Source organism: Papio anubis, chromosome 15, assembly GCF_008728515.1.
Source record: "Papio anubis isolate 15944 chromosome 15, Panubis1.0, whole genome shotgun sequence".
Lineage (NCBI taxonomy): Eukaryota > Metazoa > Chordata > Mammalia > Primates > Cercopithecidae > Papio > Papio anubis.
Genome location: NC_044990.1, coordinates 84,584,877 through 84,603,146, shown reverse-complemented (window position 1 = coordinate 84,603,146; position 18,270 = coordinate 84,584,877). Strand labels below are relative to the sequence as shown.

Sequence of the window (18,270 nt, the reverse complement as noted above, 5' to 3'; positions counted from 1 at the left end):
GAGGTTTCCTGGAGACCAGGAATTTTGCCTTAAGACTGCAGCATAAAAACCCTGCGTGAGTTCCCAGCCTGCTGGCTGCCCTTCAGATTTGGACTCAGGACTGCAATATCAATGCTTACCTGAATTTCCAGCCTGCTGGCTTGCTCTACAGATTTCAGATTTCCAGCCCCCACAATCCCATGAGCCAATTCTTTAAAATACATCTCTCTGCAGATATAGATATACATATACATCCTATTGGTTCTATTTTTCTGAAGAATCTTGACTAATCTGCTACCCTTTTGTTCTATTTGAATTTATTTTTAACCATATTTTTCATAAAAGAAGACATTGGATTTCAGGGTACAGATGGACGTGGGGCAAACTCTTTGATACCTCCTCATTCAATCTCTGAGCCATGCAATCATGGGGACTGCTAGTGACACAGACAGTTTAGAAGCCACTGGAGTATGTCACCTTGTGGCTTCCAGCCAGGCATGTGCTAACTAGACTCCAATTCCAAGAGTTGCTGTTGGCTCCCAAATTGTGTCAGTTGTCAAAATTTAAAATACCTTTTAGTGATAATCTGGGGCCTATCATATATCATCAGGAAATCATTAAATTGCTGTAGTGTAATATGTGATATTGTCTATACAAGCACTTAATCTTGTGAAATGCAGAGATGATTTTGGGGTCTCCTAAGCAACTGTTTAATCTGAGTCACGAGTAGGGATAGATCTAGCCACTTAAGAGCTGTCTCATTCTGGCAAATCCCCTACCTTTCTGGGCCTCATTTGTTCTTGAAAATGAGAAAGGTAGAAGTAAATTGTCTTTTAAATTTACTCTCAAGTTCCACTAAGTAAAAAGCCCCATGAATATTGCACTGCCTGGTTCAGCTGCTGTCATACACCCTTTGCAGCCAAAACCAACTTTTTTCCTAGGAGCTTAGGCTCATGGGACTCACTTTGCTGAAGACAATGGGACATTGGCCCCAGCAATGGTTCGTTAGTCCAACATTAAGTGGGAAAACAGAAGAGCCCTAAGGTTGGGGAACTTAGAAAAATGCCAAAATGTTGAACATGAGCAAAGTACAGATTAAGAGGAACGCTTCATGTAAGAGGAAGATAGATTTGTAGACATCAAATGCCAGCATGATGCATAACTGGCAGTCTGTGCCTTGATCTGATGAACTTTGCTGATTGACACCATTATGTTGGAATCTACGGTATGGCTCCTACCTCCATTCTGTGACTGTTTTGTTTTAGGCACATGCATGCATGATTTTACTGAATCTTTACAACCAAGCTATGAGGTTGGCATTATTTTCCCATTTTTTTTTCAAGTGATGATAGGTACTGAGGATCAGATTGTTAAGTCACTTTCCTAGGGCCAGATTATTAAACTGGTAAGTGGTGGAGCTAAGATTCTGTTTTTTGCAACCCCCAAAATCCATAGATATTCCTTTGTACATCTGTGTTATGAACGATTGCAAAAAATGAATGAGTGAAGGCATAATTTGATTAGCTTGTTTGATCATTTATAGCAATAAATTACCCCATTCTTTGTACAACACATTTTACAATGATTTTCAGAACTGTACTTACATGGATGAGGAGGTAGTCCCCAAAATGTGAAACTTTGGTATTGCAGGTTCTCTGAGGCCAGAAAGCACGCGGAGCCAATGTCGTCTTTTTGAGTCTGAGAATTTGGTCAAACAAGGGGTGTTGTCAGAGACATCACAGGGCCACCCATACATAAATGGTCATTACTCTAAATTCTTTGTTCTGGGAATCGATGGTGAAAATCTCACCCTTGAGTGTCAAGCTGTCACACTGGGTAGATGAGATAAGTCACATACACTTGCGTCATTGCAATTGTCTCATAGTTACTCATGCATGCTTGTTTTTAGGAATAGGTATTTGATGAAAGAATTCATGACCACAGGGCCCAACTCAGGAGTAGGTAGGCAGAGGCCGAGGTGCTGCAAACAGAGGGACCTCATGGCCATACCAATGGGAAAAAACAAAGTACTCCCAGCCCTCTCCCCCACCCAATATCCTCCTCCTCTTCTTCTACTGAGAAAGCCTCTTTCTGAGAGATAGAGGAGGGATGTTGTCTCTAAAGAGTCATTGTTAAATTACACAATTTTTCCTAGGACAACACAGGATTGTGAGGAGTGAGTTGAACAGTGTCTTAGTCTGTTGTGTGCTGCTATAACAGAATATCTGAAACCAGGTAATTTACAGTGAGCAGAAACGTATTGGTTTATAGCCCCCAAAGCTGGGAAGGCCAATAGTAAGGTGCTACCATCTGGCGAGAGAACTTCTTGCTGCATCATCGCATGGCAGAAGGCGAGAAGGTGAGAGAGAGGCGGGGGAACTAAACTCACCCCTTTATACCAGCACAAATCCCAACCATGAGGGGGGCCTGCGTGGCCTTATCACCTCTTAAAAGTCCCACTTTCTAATATAGCTTAAATTTCAACATGAATTTGGGAGGGGACAAATATTCGAACCATAGCAGGCACCTTCCATTCTAGACTTTTGTTAGCATGGATTATTTGATCGAATTATATTATGGAATTGTACCGAGACAGGGGCCCTAATGATTAACTGGGTACAGTGTCGCGGGTGGAGCAGAAGAGCTGGGCAGCAGCAGAGAGCAGCATTAGGCCAGGTCCAGTGCGCCAGTCGGGAGCTGGGCAAGAGTAGCCCAGAGTGTGCACAGATCCTTGGGCTTTTCCAAACAGGAAACCTGGGCATTCAATACTTTGGATAGTTTGAGGGGAGTGGCAAACTAAGGCAAAATATGTTAACAATTTGAACTTGATATCCATTAGAAGCATAGTAATCCCAGTTTTGAAAAACTTCAATCAAAATCATTCAGGTTTTTTAACAAGTTCTAGAAATACATTTTCTAAATGAAATATGAATTGGATGTAATACAGAAATGGCAACCACATGCCTCATCTCTTCCCATCTGCTGGGTTTTCTGCAGCGTGATGTGGTAGAATGCAGCCTGGAAGAAGTGTCTTGGGTCATGAGTCCCCCACTCACTTGCTGTGTGGTCTTGGGCAGGTTTCATTTCTCTGAGGCTCGATGCCCTCATCTGTAAAATGAGGAGTGTGAATGGATGATTTTTCAGTTTTTTTCTAGGTCTAGAACTCTGTGATTCTTCCAGAAGTTTTTTTGTTTGCTTGCTTTGTCCTCTGCATTCTATTTCAATAGGAAAAGGGAAAGAGGAAAAGCAGAAAGAAAGAACAAAAAAAAAAAAAAGAGACCCAAATATTAAATAAGCCTCAATCCAGTATCAAGCACCCTAGAATTAATAATGAGAAATTACTAATTTCTGATTAATTAATTACATTTATTAATCCTGATCATAATGTAGGAAATACACAGTGTTACCGTCACCATTTCACAGGTGTGGACTCCAAGGTTAAACATTTGACCAAGGTTAAGTAGATGTCTTAGTCTATTTGGAGAGCTATGACAGAATACTTTGAAGTGGATGGCTCAGGAAAAACATTTGTCGTCATTCTGGAGGCTGGAAGTCCAGGATCAGGGTGCCAGCACAATTAGGTTCTGACGAGGGCCCACGTTCTGACTTGCAGGTGGCCTTCTCGCTGTGTTCTCCACTTCACATCGTGGACAGTTCAAGGGGTCTTTCTGGGGCCCCTTTTATTAGGGCACTTACGTGATTTTGAGGAATCTGCCCTCATGAGCCACTCACCTCCCAAAGGCCCCATCTATTCACACTATCTTATTGGCTATTAGGTCTTAGCATAAGAATTTGGGTGGGGGACATAAACATTCCTTCTGTAGCAGCAGTTAAAGTGATCATTTAACACAAATAGGGGTGACTTCAGAATGCGTCTTCTTTCCCACGCTGTCTTTGCCACACTGTCTCCCGAAAGGGGTAGAAAAAAAGAGGAATAAAGTTAGACAGTGGGAGTGGAGAGGGAAGAAGAGACGTTGAAAGATCAGAGGAGACACATGTGACACGGACTACTCACAGTGATTCCAGCAATTGCTACACAGACGCCTCCCACACGATGGTCGTAACCTTGGTTCTCATCCACTGCGTGGGAAAGCTGCAACATGCTCCTCGCTGGCCAACGGTGGTTCATCCAGGGTGACTCTCAGCAGAGAGGTGTGCGTGCTGGGTCCAGCAGCGTCCGCCAGGGACACATGTGGAGTTTCATAACAGTGTCTGGGTACCTCTGATGTCCTGGCTGGAGAAAGTTTAGAGACATAGCAAGGGAGACAGATGGATTAGGGAAGTGGGGGAGGACCAGACAGGTCTTTATTTCCCTACTCCTCTCCGTTATATGTCTCTAAAATTAACACTGCAAGAACTATGCTAAGAAGCAAGCTTTTATATTATAAGGATTAGAGCCACCAAATCAACCTTGTGCACATGGCACTTCTATCACCTCAGGCTGTGACCTCTCATAGGTCTCGGTCCCCCAGGTTTGAGGAGATGAGTCCCCTTGGCTGAGGCATTTCTAACAGGGCTGGAGGATTTCTGCAGGAAGTAGTTATGGGTGAGTCAGGACCTGGCGCTCATCCCTCTGAGTCAATAATGAGCTGATTTCTCAGTGGGTTAGGAACGAGTGGAGGTGGAGTCTTAAATAAGTGGCAAACCGGACCGCGAGCTCTCCCGGCACCTTCTCTCCAGGCAAGGAGGTTAATGCCAACGTGTTTCCTCAGTCCCAATTTGGGTCATTATATTTTTAATTATCTGTTAATTATCCCTATAGATTCAACAGGATACATTATCTTCCATTTCCTACCTTTAACTTGAAAGCACTGATGTGCTACTCAGGCTGGTGACTAATGAACAAAGCCACATCTCCAAACCTTGCCTACCCTCTTCTCCAGTCTCCCCCATAATTCCCTCACCTTTTCTCATGACGTCTCTCTCTTGAGTCCTAAATAATGGCCTTAAAGAAAGGCACATGCAGCTGGGCACAGGGACTCCTATTTGTAATCCCAGCACTTTGGGAGGCTGAGGTGGGTGGATCACTTGAGGCCAGGAGTTCGAGACCAGCCTGGCGAACGTGGCTAAACCCCTCTCTACAAAAATTAGCCGAGTTTGGTGGCTCATGCCTGTAATTCCAGCTACTTAGGAGGCTGAGACAGGAGAATTGCTTGAACCCGGGAGGCAGAGGTTGCATTGAGCCGATATCGGGCCACTGCACTCCAGCCTAGTTGACAGAGTGAGACCCCATCTGAAAAAAAAAAAATTGGAAAAAAGAAAGAAAGAAAGAAAAGCAAATGTGACTGGGCGCGGTGGCTCATGCTTGTAATCCCAGCACTTTGGGAGGCCAAGGCGGGTAGATCACGAGGTCAGGAGATCGAGACCATCCTGGCTAAAACGGTGAAACCCCGTCTCTACTAAAAAATACAAAAAACTAGCTGGGCCTGGTGGCGGCGCCTGTAGTCCCAGCTACTCCGGAGGCTGAGGCAGGAGAATGGCGGGAACCCGGGAGGCGGAGCTTGCAGTGAGCTGAGATCGCGCCGCCGCAGTCCAGCCTGGGAGACAGCGCGAGACTCCGTCTCAAAAAAAAAAAAAAAAAAAAAAGAAAAAAGAAAGGCAAATGGCAGGTGTTGATCTCCTTAATGAATTCATTTGCCTTTTGTTGGTTCCTGAAGAGAGGGAGACAGAAGTCACACAAAGAAAACTGGGAAGGGGAAGGCTGCGTGTCCCCTGCTCACCTCCCTGCGTCCGGAGGGAGCGGAATCCGGAATCCCTTAGTGAAAGGCGGCACCCCCGGGACTGGCTCCCAGGGCTGGGGCTGGAGGGGCCTCGGTGAATGGCTGCCCTCTGAATCCCCTCCCTGCTTGAACTCGGGCCCTCCTCTCCTCTTCACGTCTCCCTGGGAAAGCAATACCAGGCGGAAAGGGAGAGCACCTCTGCTATCCGTGCACGGGGATTCACCCAAACCCATAGCGTCCTGGCAGGAAGAGGCGAGCGCTGGGGTCCGGCCTGCTGGGAGGGAAGAATGGAGAAGAAGAAGGAAAGTCCAAGGAGAAGCCTCACCCTCATAGCTCATTTTGGGACAGCCGGCCTGCCCTGCCACACAGAGGTGCTGGGGAAGTGTGTCCACTGAGGGACCCTTAGGGAGACCTCTGGCCACCGAATGAGGCTCTCAGCTGACTCCTCCTTAACTTGTTGGTGATCCTGTCCCAGGGTTAACATAGACCAGGGTCTCTCAACCTCAGCGCGATGGACGTTCTGGGCCAGATAATGCACTGCTGTGGGGGCTGCCTCAGGCACTGTGCGAGGCACAGCGGCACCCTGGCTCTACCCAGGACATGTCGTGAGCACCGCTTCTCCTACGGTGGTAACCAGAAGGGTCTCCAGACGTGGCCAAATGAGAAGCACTGATGAATATCTATTCCTAGGCCAGGCATGGTGCCTCACGCCTGTAATCCCAGCACTTGTGAGGCTGACATGGCAGAACCACTTGAGCCCATGAGTTCAAGACCAGCCTGGGCAGCATAGTGAGACCCTGTCTTTACAAAAACGTAAAAATTAGCTTGCTGTGGTGACGTGTGCCTGTAATCCCAGCTACTTGGTCAACTGAGGCTCAAGGATTGCTTGAACTCGAGAGGTAGAAGACTCAGTAAGCTATGATTGCAGCACCGTACTCCAGCCTGGGCGACACAGTGAGACCCTGTCTTCAAAGGAAAAAAAAAAAAAAAGCAAAAAAAACCCCAGAAACTAAAATCCAGCCAGAAAAGAGAATTATTGCTTCCTTTCTAGACCACATGAATGGATTTTCTTATTTAAGATGTATGCAAAGCAACTGTAACCATTCAGACCACTCTTCAGGGGTTAAGGACTTTCAAAGAAAAGCGCATCAGACTCTGACGGCCCAGGGCTTCCCAAAGCAGCCTCTTGGGGCGGGGCCTACAGGTGAGCAGACATAAGGAAATGAGGCCCAGAGAACACATTCAAAGGGTGACTAACAGCCCTGGTTTGCCTGGGACTTTCCTGTGTTTGGCGTGGAAGTCCCTCTGTCCTGGGAAGCCCCTCTGCCTAGGGCACATGGGGACAGTGGTTAGTGGGTAGGCTCTGTGTTTGGCTTCATTCAAGGTGGTTTTGGCTGCTTGCTTGTCATTCTGAGTGTGGGGACACACATGTTATCCTGGTAAGCAGCAGGTGAGGAGGGGACTTTGATCAGCTTCTTGCTGGATTTAGAGAAGAGCAGATGCCCCAGGCTTGTAGCTGCCATTGCCTCTGTCATTTGGAAAATGAGAGTTACTAAGAGGTGAGGTCAGGTGAGCAGGGACCTGCTCCTGACCCTTGCTGAGATAGTGCCTGGTGTCTGTTCACGCTGGGAGCCAGGATGGCTTCCATGGGTACACAGGTCCACATGCGAGAACTGGTGGCAGGACGGGTGAGGAAGGCCAGCTGTGTGTGTGTGTGTGTGTGTGTGTGTGTGTGAGAGATTCACACTAGAAAGTTGCTTTGCCACCTGGCACAGGTGAGGCTGTGACTCCTCCTTGCCCTCCATGTCACTGAAGCTGTGGTTGCAGAGGTCCCTCGGGGCTTGTGAGCTGCTGCAAGCACTTCAAGTCTGGGGACCGTCTGTTTCCTGTCTGCTATTTATGACCCAGAACATTGTCTCTAGAACTAGCCTGCACTTCAGTCCCACAGGGAGCATGCTTGCCACTCATATCTGCCCTGCGCTATTTGCAGTTTTTGTTTGTCTTAAATATAAACTTTTCTTGGTTCTTTAAGTTTTAAAGAAAAAAGTATTCTCTTTCTTGAAGGAGAAAAGATTGATTTTTTTCCTCCTTAAATTATGTAGATAGAGATATGTCTGCACTTGGTTAGTCTCATGTGTACCAAAATGTCATTACTTATAGGAGAGCCTGGGATTTTCAAGAATAGTAACATGGTAATTTGTCTTTCAAATACTGTTTTACTTATAGCAGCAATAACAGGAAATGTGTACTATTTTTCAGTGTTATAATCTGATTCACCCTTTGATATAAACAGCTTTATCTCATCTCATTGTTTATATCACATTCCTATTCCTCTGGAAAGAACAATATTTTTCTCTCTGAAAAGTAATATATTCTTGTCTAAGGATGGCTTAAATAAGTAACAGATGGTCCTTTTTGTGTGAGTGTCCCCTACCCCCACTCAATCTCAGCATTTGATCAGATAGGAAAATCAGTATTTATTTTGAACATTACGTGTGCCTGAACTTACAGGTTTGTTACCAACCTGATGTATTTTATTTATGTGATGGTGTTGTTACTTGGATAGTTTTAGAATATAGGCAATTGAATAAATTTATTTGTGCTTGTCAAGTGGAATGTGTTTAACAAATCTCTTTCCTGGTTCATAGTTACCCAGGTCAGGTTAGTCATGGAAAAGATGGACTGGAATGCTCGGTGTGTGCCACATGGTCTTGGCCATAAAATAGAGTTCACTGTATACCAGGCTCTCACCATGCAACATAGTTATAACATAGTTCTATTGTTAAAATTCATTCTGGGACCGGGACTAAATCTTTCTTGTCAAAAAATAAGTTTCATTCCTTGGCTTGGTTCGGGGGAAAGGCATACAATTAGAAGCCGGGAGCTCTCCTTTGCTGCCTTGCTAGCTGGGTGAGTTAAGGCAAGGGCACGTGGCCACCTGGGTCTGTTTCCTGTCTACGGAAGGAGGACGCCTAACTTACCACAAGGGCTATTGAGAATGTAACATGGGGTAATAGTTATGAAAGTGCTTTGAAAGTTCAAAGGCACCTAAAATAGCATTTTTTAAATATTAAAATCAAGCAATTAAATACGTTGCATAACAATAGACTCTTGTCTATAACATCATGGTTAATAGGTTGGCCTTGCTGTCAAATGAATTTCTTTGAAAAGACGTCTTTTCTTTGTAAAGGGAGCTTCAAGGAAAGAAACACAGTATGCATAAGAGCCCTACTGCAAACTTGTATAAACTGCCACTCTGATGGGGGGATTGGTGCTAATTCATTTTTGCACTTAAGCATCAGAGTCCTGTGAGCCTAGTAGGCCCTTAAGTATATTTGGAACAAAATCGTGATTATTGTTGTGGATAAGCTCTTTGTGCTCTCCGTTGCCTATTTTTATAATTGTTAAAAATGATCTTTTTTTCCCTACTAGATAGAAAGTTGAGAACATGATCCCTTATGTTGACATCTTCTCTATCTGCTTGTTTTTATGGTCTGCGAATGACGTTTTTTGCATGCACCATTACAAAGTATATATGTGATTATTGTTGAAAATTTGGGCCAGGCGCAGTGGCTCATGCCTCTAGTCCCAGCACTTTGGGAGGCCGAGGGAGGATGGATCTCTTGAGCCCAGGAGTTCAGGACCAGTTTTGCCAACCTTGTCTCTACTCAAACTACAAAAATTAGCCAGTTTCATAACCTGATCTCAAAATAACTAACTAACTAAATAAATAAATAGATTAAAATATAAAATGCAAGAAAAATTGAAAAATAGAGATGTACAGAAAAGAAATGAACACCCACTATCCTCCAGGTGTCATAGGGTCAGATCTCCAACATATATGGTAGTGTAGAAAGAGGCAAGTCACATAACAATATTTATTATGATAGCAATTACATAAAGAAAATATATGTGTACCTATTTATACAGATTCGTATGCATCTGTATCTGTATGTGTATGTATATGAATGGATAATAAACATATACAAAGGATGCATCAGAATGCACAGATTAAATCCAGAGAGAAAGTAGACAGAGACATTCAGAGGAGAGAGGAATCCTTGCAGGCAGGAATATGTGGGAGCTTTATGGAGGAGGCTGCATTTGAGATGAGCCTGGGAGGACTTGTATGACTTTGATAAGTACAGAGGGATGGGAAGCATCTTCCCATCAGAGCGGTATATGAAGAAAGCGTGGTGTGAGGCCTCTGTGCGGCGTGTTTGAGGGTGTATGAGTAGTCCAGTCTCTCACTGCACCTGTAGAGAGGTGAGAGAGCCTCTTGAAAAGCTGGACTAGAGAGGCTGGAGGAATGGGAAAGCCAGTTTAAAGCAGTGGGAATCAACCTTTGAAAGCTTTGGGTGAGTGAAATGAAAAATTACGATTTTTTGAAGACCAATCAGGTGCTATTTAAGTAGAATGAATTAGAGTTGGTGGAGATGAGAGGTAGTAAGGAAAATAAGAAAAAGATTGATAATCTGGGTCTGAAATGACTGATCACTGGAGAAAGATAAAGCCACTGGAAACGGAATGGAAGATGTTGTGAAGAAGTCATCAAACTTGGTGCCTGGTAAGAAAGAGGTACACAGAAGAAGAAAGGACCTAAGGAAGGTGTGAGCTACAGCATTTTAAATCTAAAGGACTGTTTGATGTGATGTTGCTATTGCCAGAAGCAGGGAAGACAGAAGTTGTATTCTACATAAAAAATGTATTATATTTTTTACTAGAAAAGATCTGAATGTCAGGAGTTGGTATGTGGTTTAAATTGTCAAGATTTTAGACTGCTGCTTCTTGGCAGTGTGATAGAAAATGCTGTAATGTGGTATGTTGCTGTAAATTAGGTTTATTGATTTGGTATTGTCAAGAAATATAACACCTCAAAAATAGGCAGACTAGAGAAAAGGATACCTCACTGGCAGGTGTGGGTGCCACTGTATGATTTTCTAGCACCAAAACGCACGACAAGCTAGCAGTGTTGGTGCTGGTGCAGATTACATGGAAAGTAGCCTGTGGTTTTTCCAAGCCCATTGAATGGGAAATCTATGTCCACCTGCTGTCCGCACCCTGACTCTGGCCATTTCTAATGCATATGGCGATTCTTCATGGCATGTGGGAGAATAGATGACCTTCTCCATTTTTTGTTTTTGTTTTTTTTGTTTTTTGTCAAATGGGTTTCATAGGTATATAATAAGATCTTGATTTACTTTTTTAAGGAAAAAGAGGACAATAATAAGAGGCTGTGATTTGAGGGTGAGAAACAAAAGGGCAGCTCCAGGGAGGGTGAGTCAGGAATGACCAAGAAGAAAGATCTGGAAATCTACTGGCTTCCTGCAGTGCTTGTGGCTTATTGATCCTGGCCCCATAGAATCTTCAGACTAACACAACCGTCCTTTCATGGCAGGAGATATTTGAGAATCTGGTGGGAAATTCTGTTTTTTAGTACACTTATGTTGTTTGAGGCAGCTTGCTTCCATTTTTCTATCATTTATGTAGCTGAGATAATGTTGTGAAAGATTTTTCATCAATTAAATTAATATATACTATGAAACAGATACAAATTTGACATGTTTAACAATGAAGTATAGCTTTAAAATGTCTTTTAAAAATCACAAGTTAGAATAGTTGTGATCACAATCAGAACTAATTTTTTTTACGGTAAGAATAACAAATATATTTATGGCTATTATCATCTTTTCCTGAACACAGATATTGGCCCTTTAAGAATTATACTTTAAAATCATTAATTATACTTAAAATCATTAAGATGAAAGTTGATTTCTTATCTTTTGGTATTAATAAAGAGAGTATTTCTGGAATTGTAAGTAGAAGTAGGCAAGGAATATGTTTCAATTTTTAAAGTGTTTTGTATGATTTTATCAGTTACCGAAAAGCATGTGCTTTTGTTATTAACCAGTTCTGTTATTTCATTTATGCACAATAGTAACATTTTGAAATTGTACCTGCAACAAGCCATAATTGACAACCTTAAGACCACATTAGGGGCGTTATTGGATAAGAAACAAAAGTTGCTTTGAGTCCTCAGCTCTCAGCGGTGCTGAGTTTCCTTTCCTGTAAGCCTGAGGATTGGCAAATCTTCAGCCTGACTTAGAGAGATACTCTTCCCACAGCTATTTCCCTTCAAAGCGCATTCTTAGCGGAGCTTCTGTCATCCGGAATTCTTCCTCTAAGAGCCAACATGCTCTCTTTTCAGGTTTTCTTTTTCTTTTTCTCTATATTGAGTTGACTCTCAATTGGTGGCTTGAGAAAATACCAAAGATCTTTTTTGTTTTTGCTGCAACCGGATCATGAATACTGACTTTCCACGTAAAAACTGGCTGTGTGGGCCGGGCGCGGTGGCTCATGCCTGTAATCCCAGCACTTTGGGAGGCTGAGGTGGGCAGATCACGAGGTCAGGAGATCGAGACCATCCTGGCTAACACGGAGAAACCCCGTCTCTACTAAAAATAAAAATAAAAAAATTAGGCGGGCGCGGTGGCGGGCGCCTGTAGTCCCAGCTACTCGGGAGGCTGAGGCAAGAGAATGGCGGGAACCCGGGAGGCGGAGCTTGCAGTGAGCTGAGATCCGGCCACTGCACTCCAGCCTGGGCGACAGAGCGAGACTCCGTCTCAAAAAAAAAACCAAACAAAAAAAAAAACCCAAAAAACTGGCTGTGTGTGCATGAGTTTATGGGGCAGGCTCTGCAGGGTGGGGAAAATGTGAGGGAGCAGTCCCCACTCTTTCAGAAATTGTCCTTCTTGTTGACCTTCACCTGTCTGGGAGGGGCCTGAAGAACCTAGGTCTCCAGGTGACTCCTCGGGAGATGACAGACTACACGTTTTGGCACAGAGTAGAAAAGAGGTCTCTGATGAATGGTTGTCATACACACCCACCTTTGAGCTTCAGAATCCTATGCCTTGGAAGGAAAATAACTTTGGTTTTGGATGTCAACCGGAAGAGACAGCCAGGGACCCTTACTGTATCTGCATTATTTCCTACTGACCAGTCCATTTGCTGCCCTGCCCGAAGACAGTCACAGCATTCAGTGAGATAAATGCCTTAGAATTCAGACAATCCTGGCAACATGCAAGAAACTTCTTAAATAAAATAATCTCTAATGTGACATGCACCGATAGTCACAGAAAGTGGAAAGGACTTTTCCTCACCATGTTGCAAGGTTGTCATCTGCCATTGGCTTAACTCTTTGAAAGATATTCAGATCTTGCTCATGTACATTTCAATCTGCTATCATTGCCTGTTTATGGAAAAACATTTAGTATGAGAGGATTAATATATACTTGTTTTAATTACATGTTAAACCATGTGAATATATACAGGATTACTATGTAGATTCTGAATAAATAAAGGATAAACTAAAATTATTCTCGTTAACCCAAGGTTCTAACCCAGAGTTGTCATAGCTAATGGAATGTGTTTGACTTTCCCAGTCATTCGTCAGTGGGTAGAACCACCATTAAATTCACTAATAGCTTTAGTTTTAAGCTACAAACTAAATTAGTTTCAAACTAATTAGGCATACAGCCTTTTTAAAAATTCACATTTCTTTGTTGTTGATAACTAGTTTTCTTCCTAAGGATCAAAATAAAAATATCGTTCATTTACAGTGGTTTCCCTCCTTTAAATAAATGATTTTCTAATATACCTCAAAGAACTTTAATTTCTTAGCTTTTACACTCTTTTCCAAATAAATTCTGGGAAGTTCCTTGCATCCCTAAATATGAAGAAGCAATGATGTAATCCCAGAGAATGTTCTCTTTGGCCATCATAGGCCTAGCATCTTACTGTTAATCTTTCCTAAGAAAAACACGTCTTTCCTCTTGAAAGCTTGCGACTTTAAAAATAACAACTGTAAAGTGTTTTCATGTGGTAAATGCTCATCACAAATTATTATTTTTTCCCTGAATCCTACTGTGTTCCTTCTTGAAGAACGGGAGAAGGGGGAGAAGTTTGTTATGTGGTCCACCCATTTAGGACACAATCATTTGCACTAATTTAACACTTCCTGGGGAGATGTTACTAATTCTTTATTAGATGATCAGTTACGAAGACCATTGTTAAAAAAACAAACCTCTCATGGGAAATACACCCTTGCTAGGCTGAAGCAGAAAGAAAACCTTAACTTTGTTTAGAATCTGGACACTTTGACCCGTGAACTTTAAGTTCCTTTCCTGTAGGGTTCTTTAAAGCCATGGTGGCTGAGATAGACTCCCAGTGCTATGCCTGAGTACAAGCAGCTGCAGGTTGACTTTTGAGAAGCTGGACTATGATTATGCTGCTACGAAGAAATAAAAAACAAAGTTTCCCTGTGGTACATAATGGAAGTTTTGTTTGATGGTGGCCTATGATTCAATTATTCCTGTCCAAATTATTCCGTTCTCTGATGAACAAAGACCTTATCAAGGATCTTTTCACAATTAAAAGCTCACTGAAAATAAGAGAAGGGCCAATAATACACAAACACACATATGTAGGTACCATACATACATACACACACACACATATGTACACACACACAAGACACACAACCTATAGCCATACATAAATGAAGTTGCGTTTTTGCACTTGCTATCCTTGGCTGCTTCAGAGGCTGTGGAATTCTATACCAAGAAATGAAATGGTCTCCAACTGGTAAAAAGTCTATTTAATGGGCTTTGTGGAGCAGAGACAAAGATCATATGTGAGATAGTGTACGAGTACAATAAGAATGCCCTCTGCTTACTTGATCTGTTGATATTAGAGTCTAATAGTTCTGTTAGCTTAAATTGTGGAAATATCCACTTTCTCATCTACTCTGGGGGTCTTCAACTGAGCCAGGGTCAAGTCTAGACTCCCTGGGAGGAGCAGAAAGCCCTTGTGGTAAAAATAACATGCAAGCCAGCACTCTAAACTGAAAACAAAAAAATATATTAAGCTAACCAACGCAGTTTGCTGATTCTGTCCTCCAGGTCCTGGAGATAATTGTACTAATGTCAGGGAAACGGAGGGTTTCCCAGGTGTGCTCGTGCAAAGATCGTGCAGACTATTAACATTAACTGTGAGGTGTGTTCACAGTTGTTTTTGGAAAACGTATCTGAGTAAGGAAAAGACAATTTAAACAAGACGTCAAAATTGGAAGTCATAAAAGATGCGATCGATTAGACTCAACCAAAAATTTAAATTCCATTACAAAACCACTACAGTGTCAAAATACAAAAGGCAAACTAGAAACCAACATTGAAATATGATAGGGAACAATTACTGTTTATGATATGCAAAGAGGTTTTAAAACTCTGTGATAAAACCTCCAACAGAAGAATGGGCAAGTGATATGAGCAGGCATAGAAAACAAGAAATAAAAATACACAACATAAATATGCCAAACCTCACAAAATCTAAGTCAATACAAATGACTTTTTTTTAGATGAAAAGGTAAATATTAATCCATAAGTTTGATCATTCTTTATTGTGGGTTTGGGGAAACAGACACTCTCATATACTCTTGGCAGGTATGCAAATTAGTACAAGAGGTTAAAAGAGTAATTTGAAGAATAATCTAATACAACTTAAAACGTTCATAACTGAACTATTTTGTCTATTCCAATTCTAGGGATGATTCTATAGAAACTCTTGTGCAATTGCATAAAAGAGAATATATAACTTGCAGTAACTGTTTGTAATGGTACAAAAATTAGAATCAATCCAAATATCTATTATTGCACAATGTACAAAAAATGTATATTGGGATACCATATTGTCATTTACATAAGATACAGACCTTCATATAATAACATAAGAAAGACTTAAAATAAATTCTAAAAGATGACTTCCAGGGGAGTCAAGATCCCATTTTTCCTTAAGAATATACTTTTATATATTGTACCTGTCCATTTTGGAGAAAATATTCCCAGCTTCAAATCACATCATCTGCAAATAAGTATAATTTTACTTTATCCTTCTCACTCTGTATGCCTTTTATTTCTTTTCCTTACCGCTTTGGGCTGTGTAAGACTTTCAGTGTGATACTGAAGAGCATTGAGAGACATCCTTGCTACATCCTTGCCTTGTGGCTGCTTTTTAGGGGGGAAGTATTCAGTCTTCCTCATGAAGTGCAATATTAGCTAAAGTTTCATTCTTTTTGATTTTTTGGTGTGTTTTTTTTGTTCGTTTGTTTTGGGTAGGTGTCCTTTATCAGACATTCCTTTCTATTTCTAGTCTGCTAGGAGACTTTTTTTTTTTCTTCTTTTTAAATTGTAAATGGATGTGGAGTTTTGTCATGAACAGTTGTCCCTCAGTATTTTGGGGCTGTTGCTTTCAGGGCCCCCATGAATATCAAAATCTGACGATGCTCAAATCTCACAGTCAAGCCTGCAGAATCTCAAACACAGAAAGTCACAAAGTCAGCCCTCTAGGTCCTGGGTTCTGCATCCCACAAATCGTGTATTTTCCATGGAGAGCTCTGTATTTTTCCTTATCAACTGATGTGATCATGTGGTTGTCTTCTTTAGATGGTTAATATAGTAAATTACATTGATTGATTTTCTTTCTTTTTCGTTTTTGGTTCTTTTCAGTTGGATTGATTTTTTAAAATATTAAACCAAACTTGCATTCCTGCAATAAACCCACTTGTTTGTGGTAATATTCTTTTTATATATTATTGTATTTGATTGGCTAATATTTTGCATCTTTTTTTCATGAAGTATACTGCAGTTTTTTTCTTGTAAAAAAAAATTGTCCGGGCACTTCTGGCCTGTTAAATTGTTTCCAGATTTCCTTATTACCAGTAATCCGTCTGTGAACTGTTTTTGTATGGATCCTTGGGGCACATAGATATGGACTCTCAAAGTAAACTTGAAAAATTCTTCACTAAAAGAACTCCATAACTCTACGATTTGTGGTAAACTGTTGGCTGCCCAGCTGACATCTATTCTACCCTTTTTCCTTTGGTAGAAAACCACGCTTTTGTTCAAGAGGCTACGATGTCCACTATGACACACTTACAAATTCATACTCCCTTTAGCCACAGGTGACCATATAACCAGTTTAGGCCAATGAGATTCAAGTGGAAGTTTTTGGGGTACGGTTTTCAGAAAAGCTTTTATGATATTGACTAAGGTGGAAAACTCAACCAGGAAGAGCCTTTTCTAGTTTCCCTTTCCACCCATAACTTATTACTGAAGCTTGGAAGTGGAATGGCCACTTTTAACCAAGAAGATAAGGGTCTCCGTCTAAGGACATGGCAGTAAATGCCTGGCTCATGGGTGAGCAATTGGGCCAGCTGAGTTTCTGCCCCAGGACTTGGGTTTTGTGAGAAAATAACTCTCCATGTGCTTACAGTCCTACAATCAGATTCTACTCCATGAGGCCCAAATGCAATGTCCTGCAGACACCAGGCACACTTTGACTTTTTTCTTTCTCTGAATATCTCTTAGGACAGTGCTCTATAGAAGAGGGTAGTTTAATTAGAAAGGGACTTGGAAGTCATCTTGTTCTTGATAATGTCTCTAACAAAGACACCAGCATTAAGTGACTTGCTCAAAGTAAATGGTGAAAGTTGAAAAGAGAACCCACATGTGCTGATACTAAGTTACTTTTTCACCCTCCTGTGTGATTGTTGATGTTCACTTCCTGGCATCTCAGTACCTTATTTATAACACATAGAAAATAAAATTTATCCTCCTCCCTCATAGGGTTAATGTGAATGTGTACAAGAGATTATTTTCCTCATTTTTAAAAGCCTTTATTTTTAGTAGAAAAATCAATAGACATATTGTGACTTGAATTAATATTAATGATCCTCATTGGACAACTGTGAAGTTAGTAAAATATGTTGGCTTTCAGTTTAAAAATATTGACTGGAATAGCATCATGTGGAAAACACTGTGCTTAGCTTAGAGGATATAGAGGTCAACCCAACAGACGAAGCCTGCCTGCCCTTGTGGGTACGACAGTCCAGAGGTGGACACAGATGTGAATCAATACATTGAGCAAACAATTACTCCATTATGATTGTGAGAAATAATAAATGACATTTTATAATATTGTTTCCCTGAAGACTCTTGAGCAAAGTTACTGGCATACACAGACCCACAATCTGTGGGCCCCAAGGGCTGACACTACTTCTGGACAGCATTTTAAAGACACTGAAAACTTCATGGGGATGTCATTCTAGGAAACCCTGGGATTGTACCAGGAAAGCTAGAAATAATACTTCCAACCTCAGAAGGCATCCACATATTCTCAAATAAATTAATCAAAAATTAACATTTTCTTAGCTTAGGTTTACTCCCAAATAATCACAAATATATTGGAGAAGCAGCATTATTTGGGTTGACTGTTTCACCTTTGTTTTCTCCATACTCTGTACATTTCTTCATGATTTTTTGAGATGTGGGTCCTGGGTGCTGACACCAGTGTTTCTTTTCCTCACTAAAAGTTAGTCTATTTTTCCTTCTGAAGGACTAAAATTGAAATGTACGTGATCAGGGTGATGGGATTAAAGAATTTAATGAATTACAGAGTATTCTATTAAAGAATAGAGAACATTCTTATAAACCATGAATTAATTTTTATGAATTAG

General features: G+C 41.5%; 2 long non-coding RNA genes across 2 annotated transcripts in view; one reads left to right on the top strand and one right to left on the bottom strand.

The window, feature by feature from the left end:
- Window positions 1-2,507: 2,507 nt before the first annotated feature.
- Window positions 2,508-4,532, bottom strand: LOC101004307. Its single transcript, XR_002518535.2, has 2 exons — window positions 3,995-4,532; window positions 2,508-3,881 (listed from the first exon to the last, which is right to left on the bottom strand). It is a non-coding gene; the product is annotated as an uncharacterized LOC101004307 (long non-coding RNA).
- A 2,192-nt stretch (window positions 4,533-6,724) lies between these two features.
- The window catches only part of LOC116270513, a 92,672-nt gene continuing 81,126 nt past the window's right edge, over window positions 6,725-18,270 (top strand). Inside the window, exon 1 of the long non-coding RNA XR_004178561.1 lies at window positions 6,725-10,057. This is a non-coding gene — a long non-coding RNA (uncharacterized LOC116270513). The remainder of the gene's footprint in view (window positions 10,058-18,270) is intronic.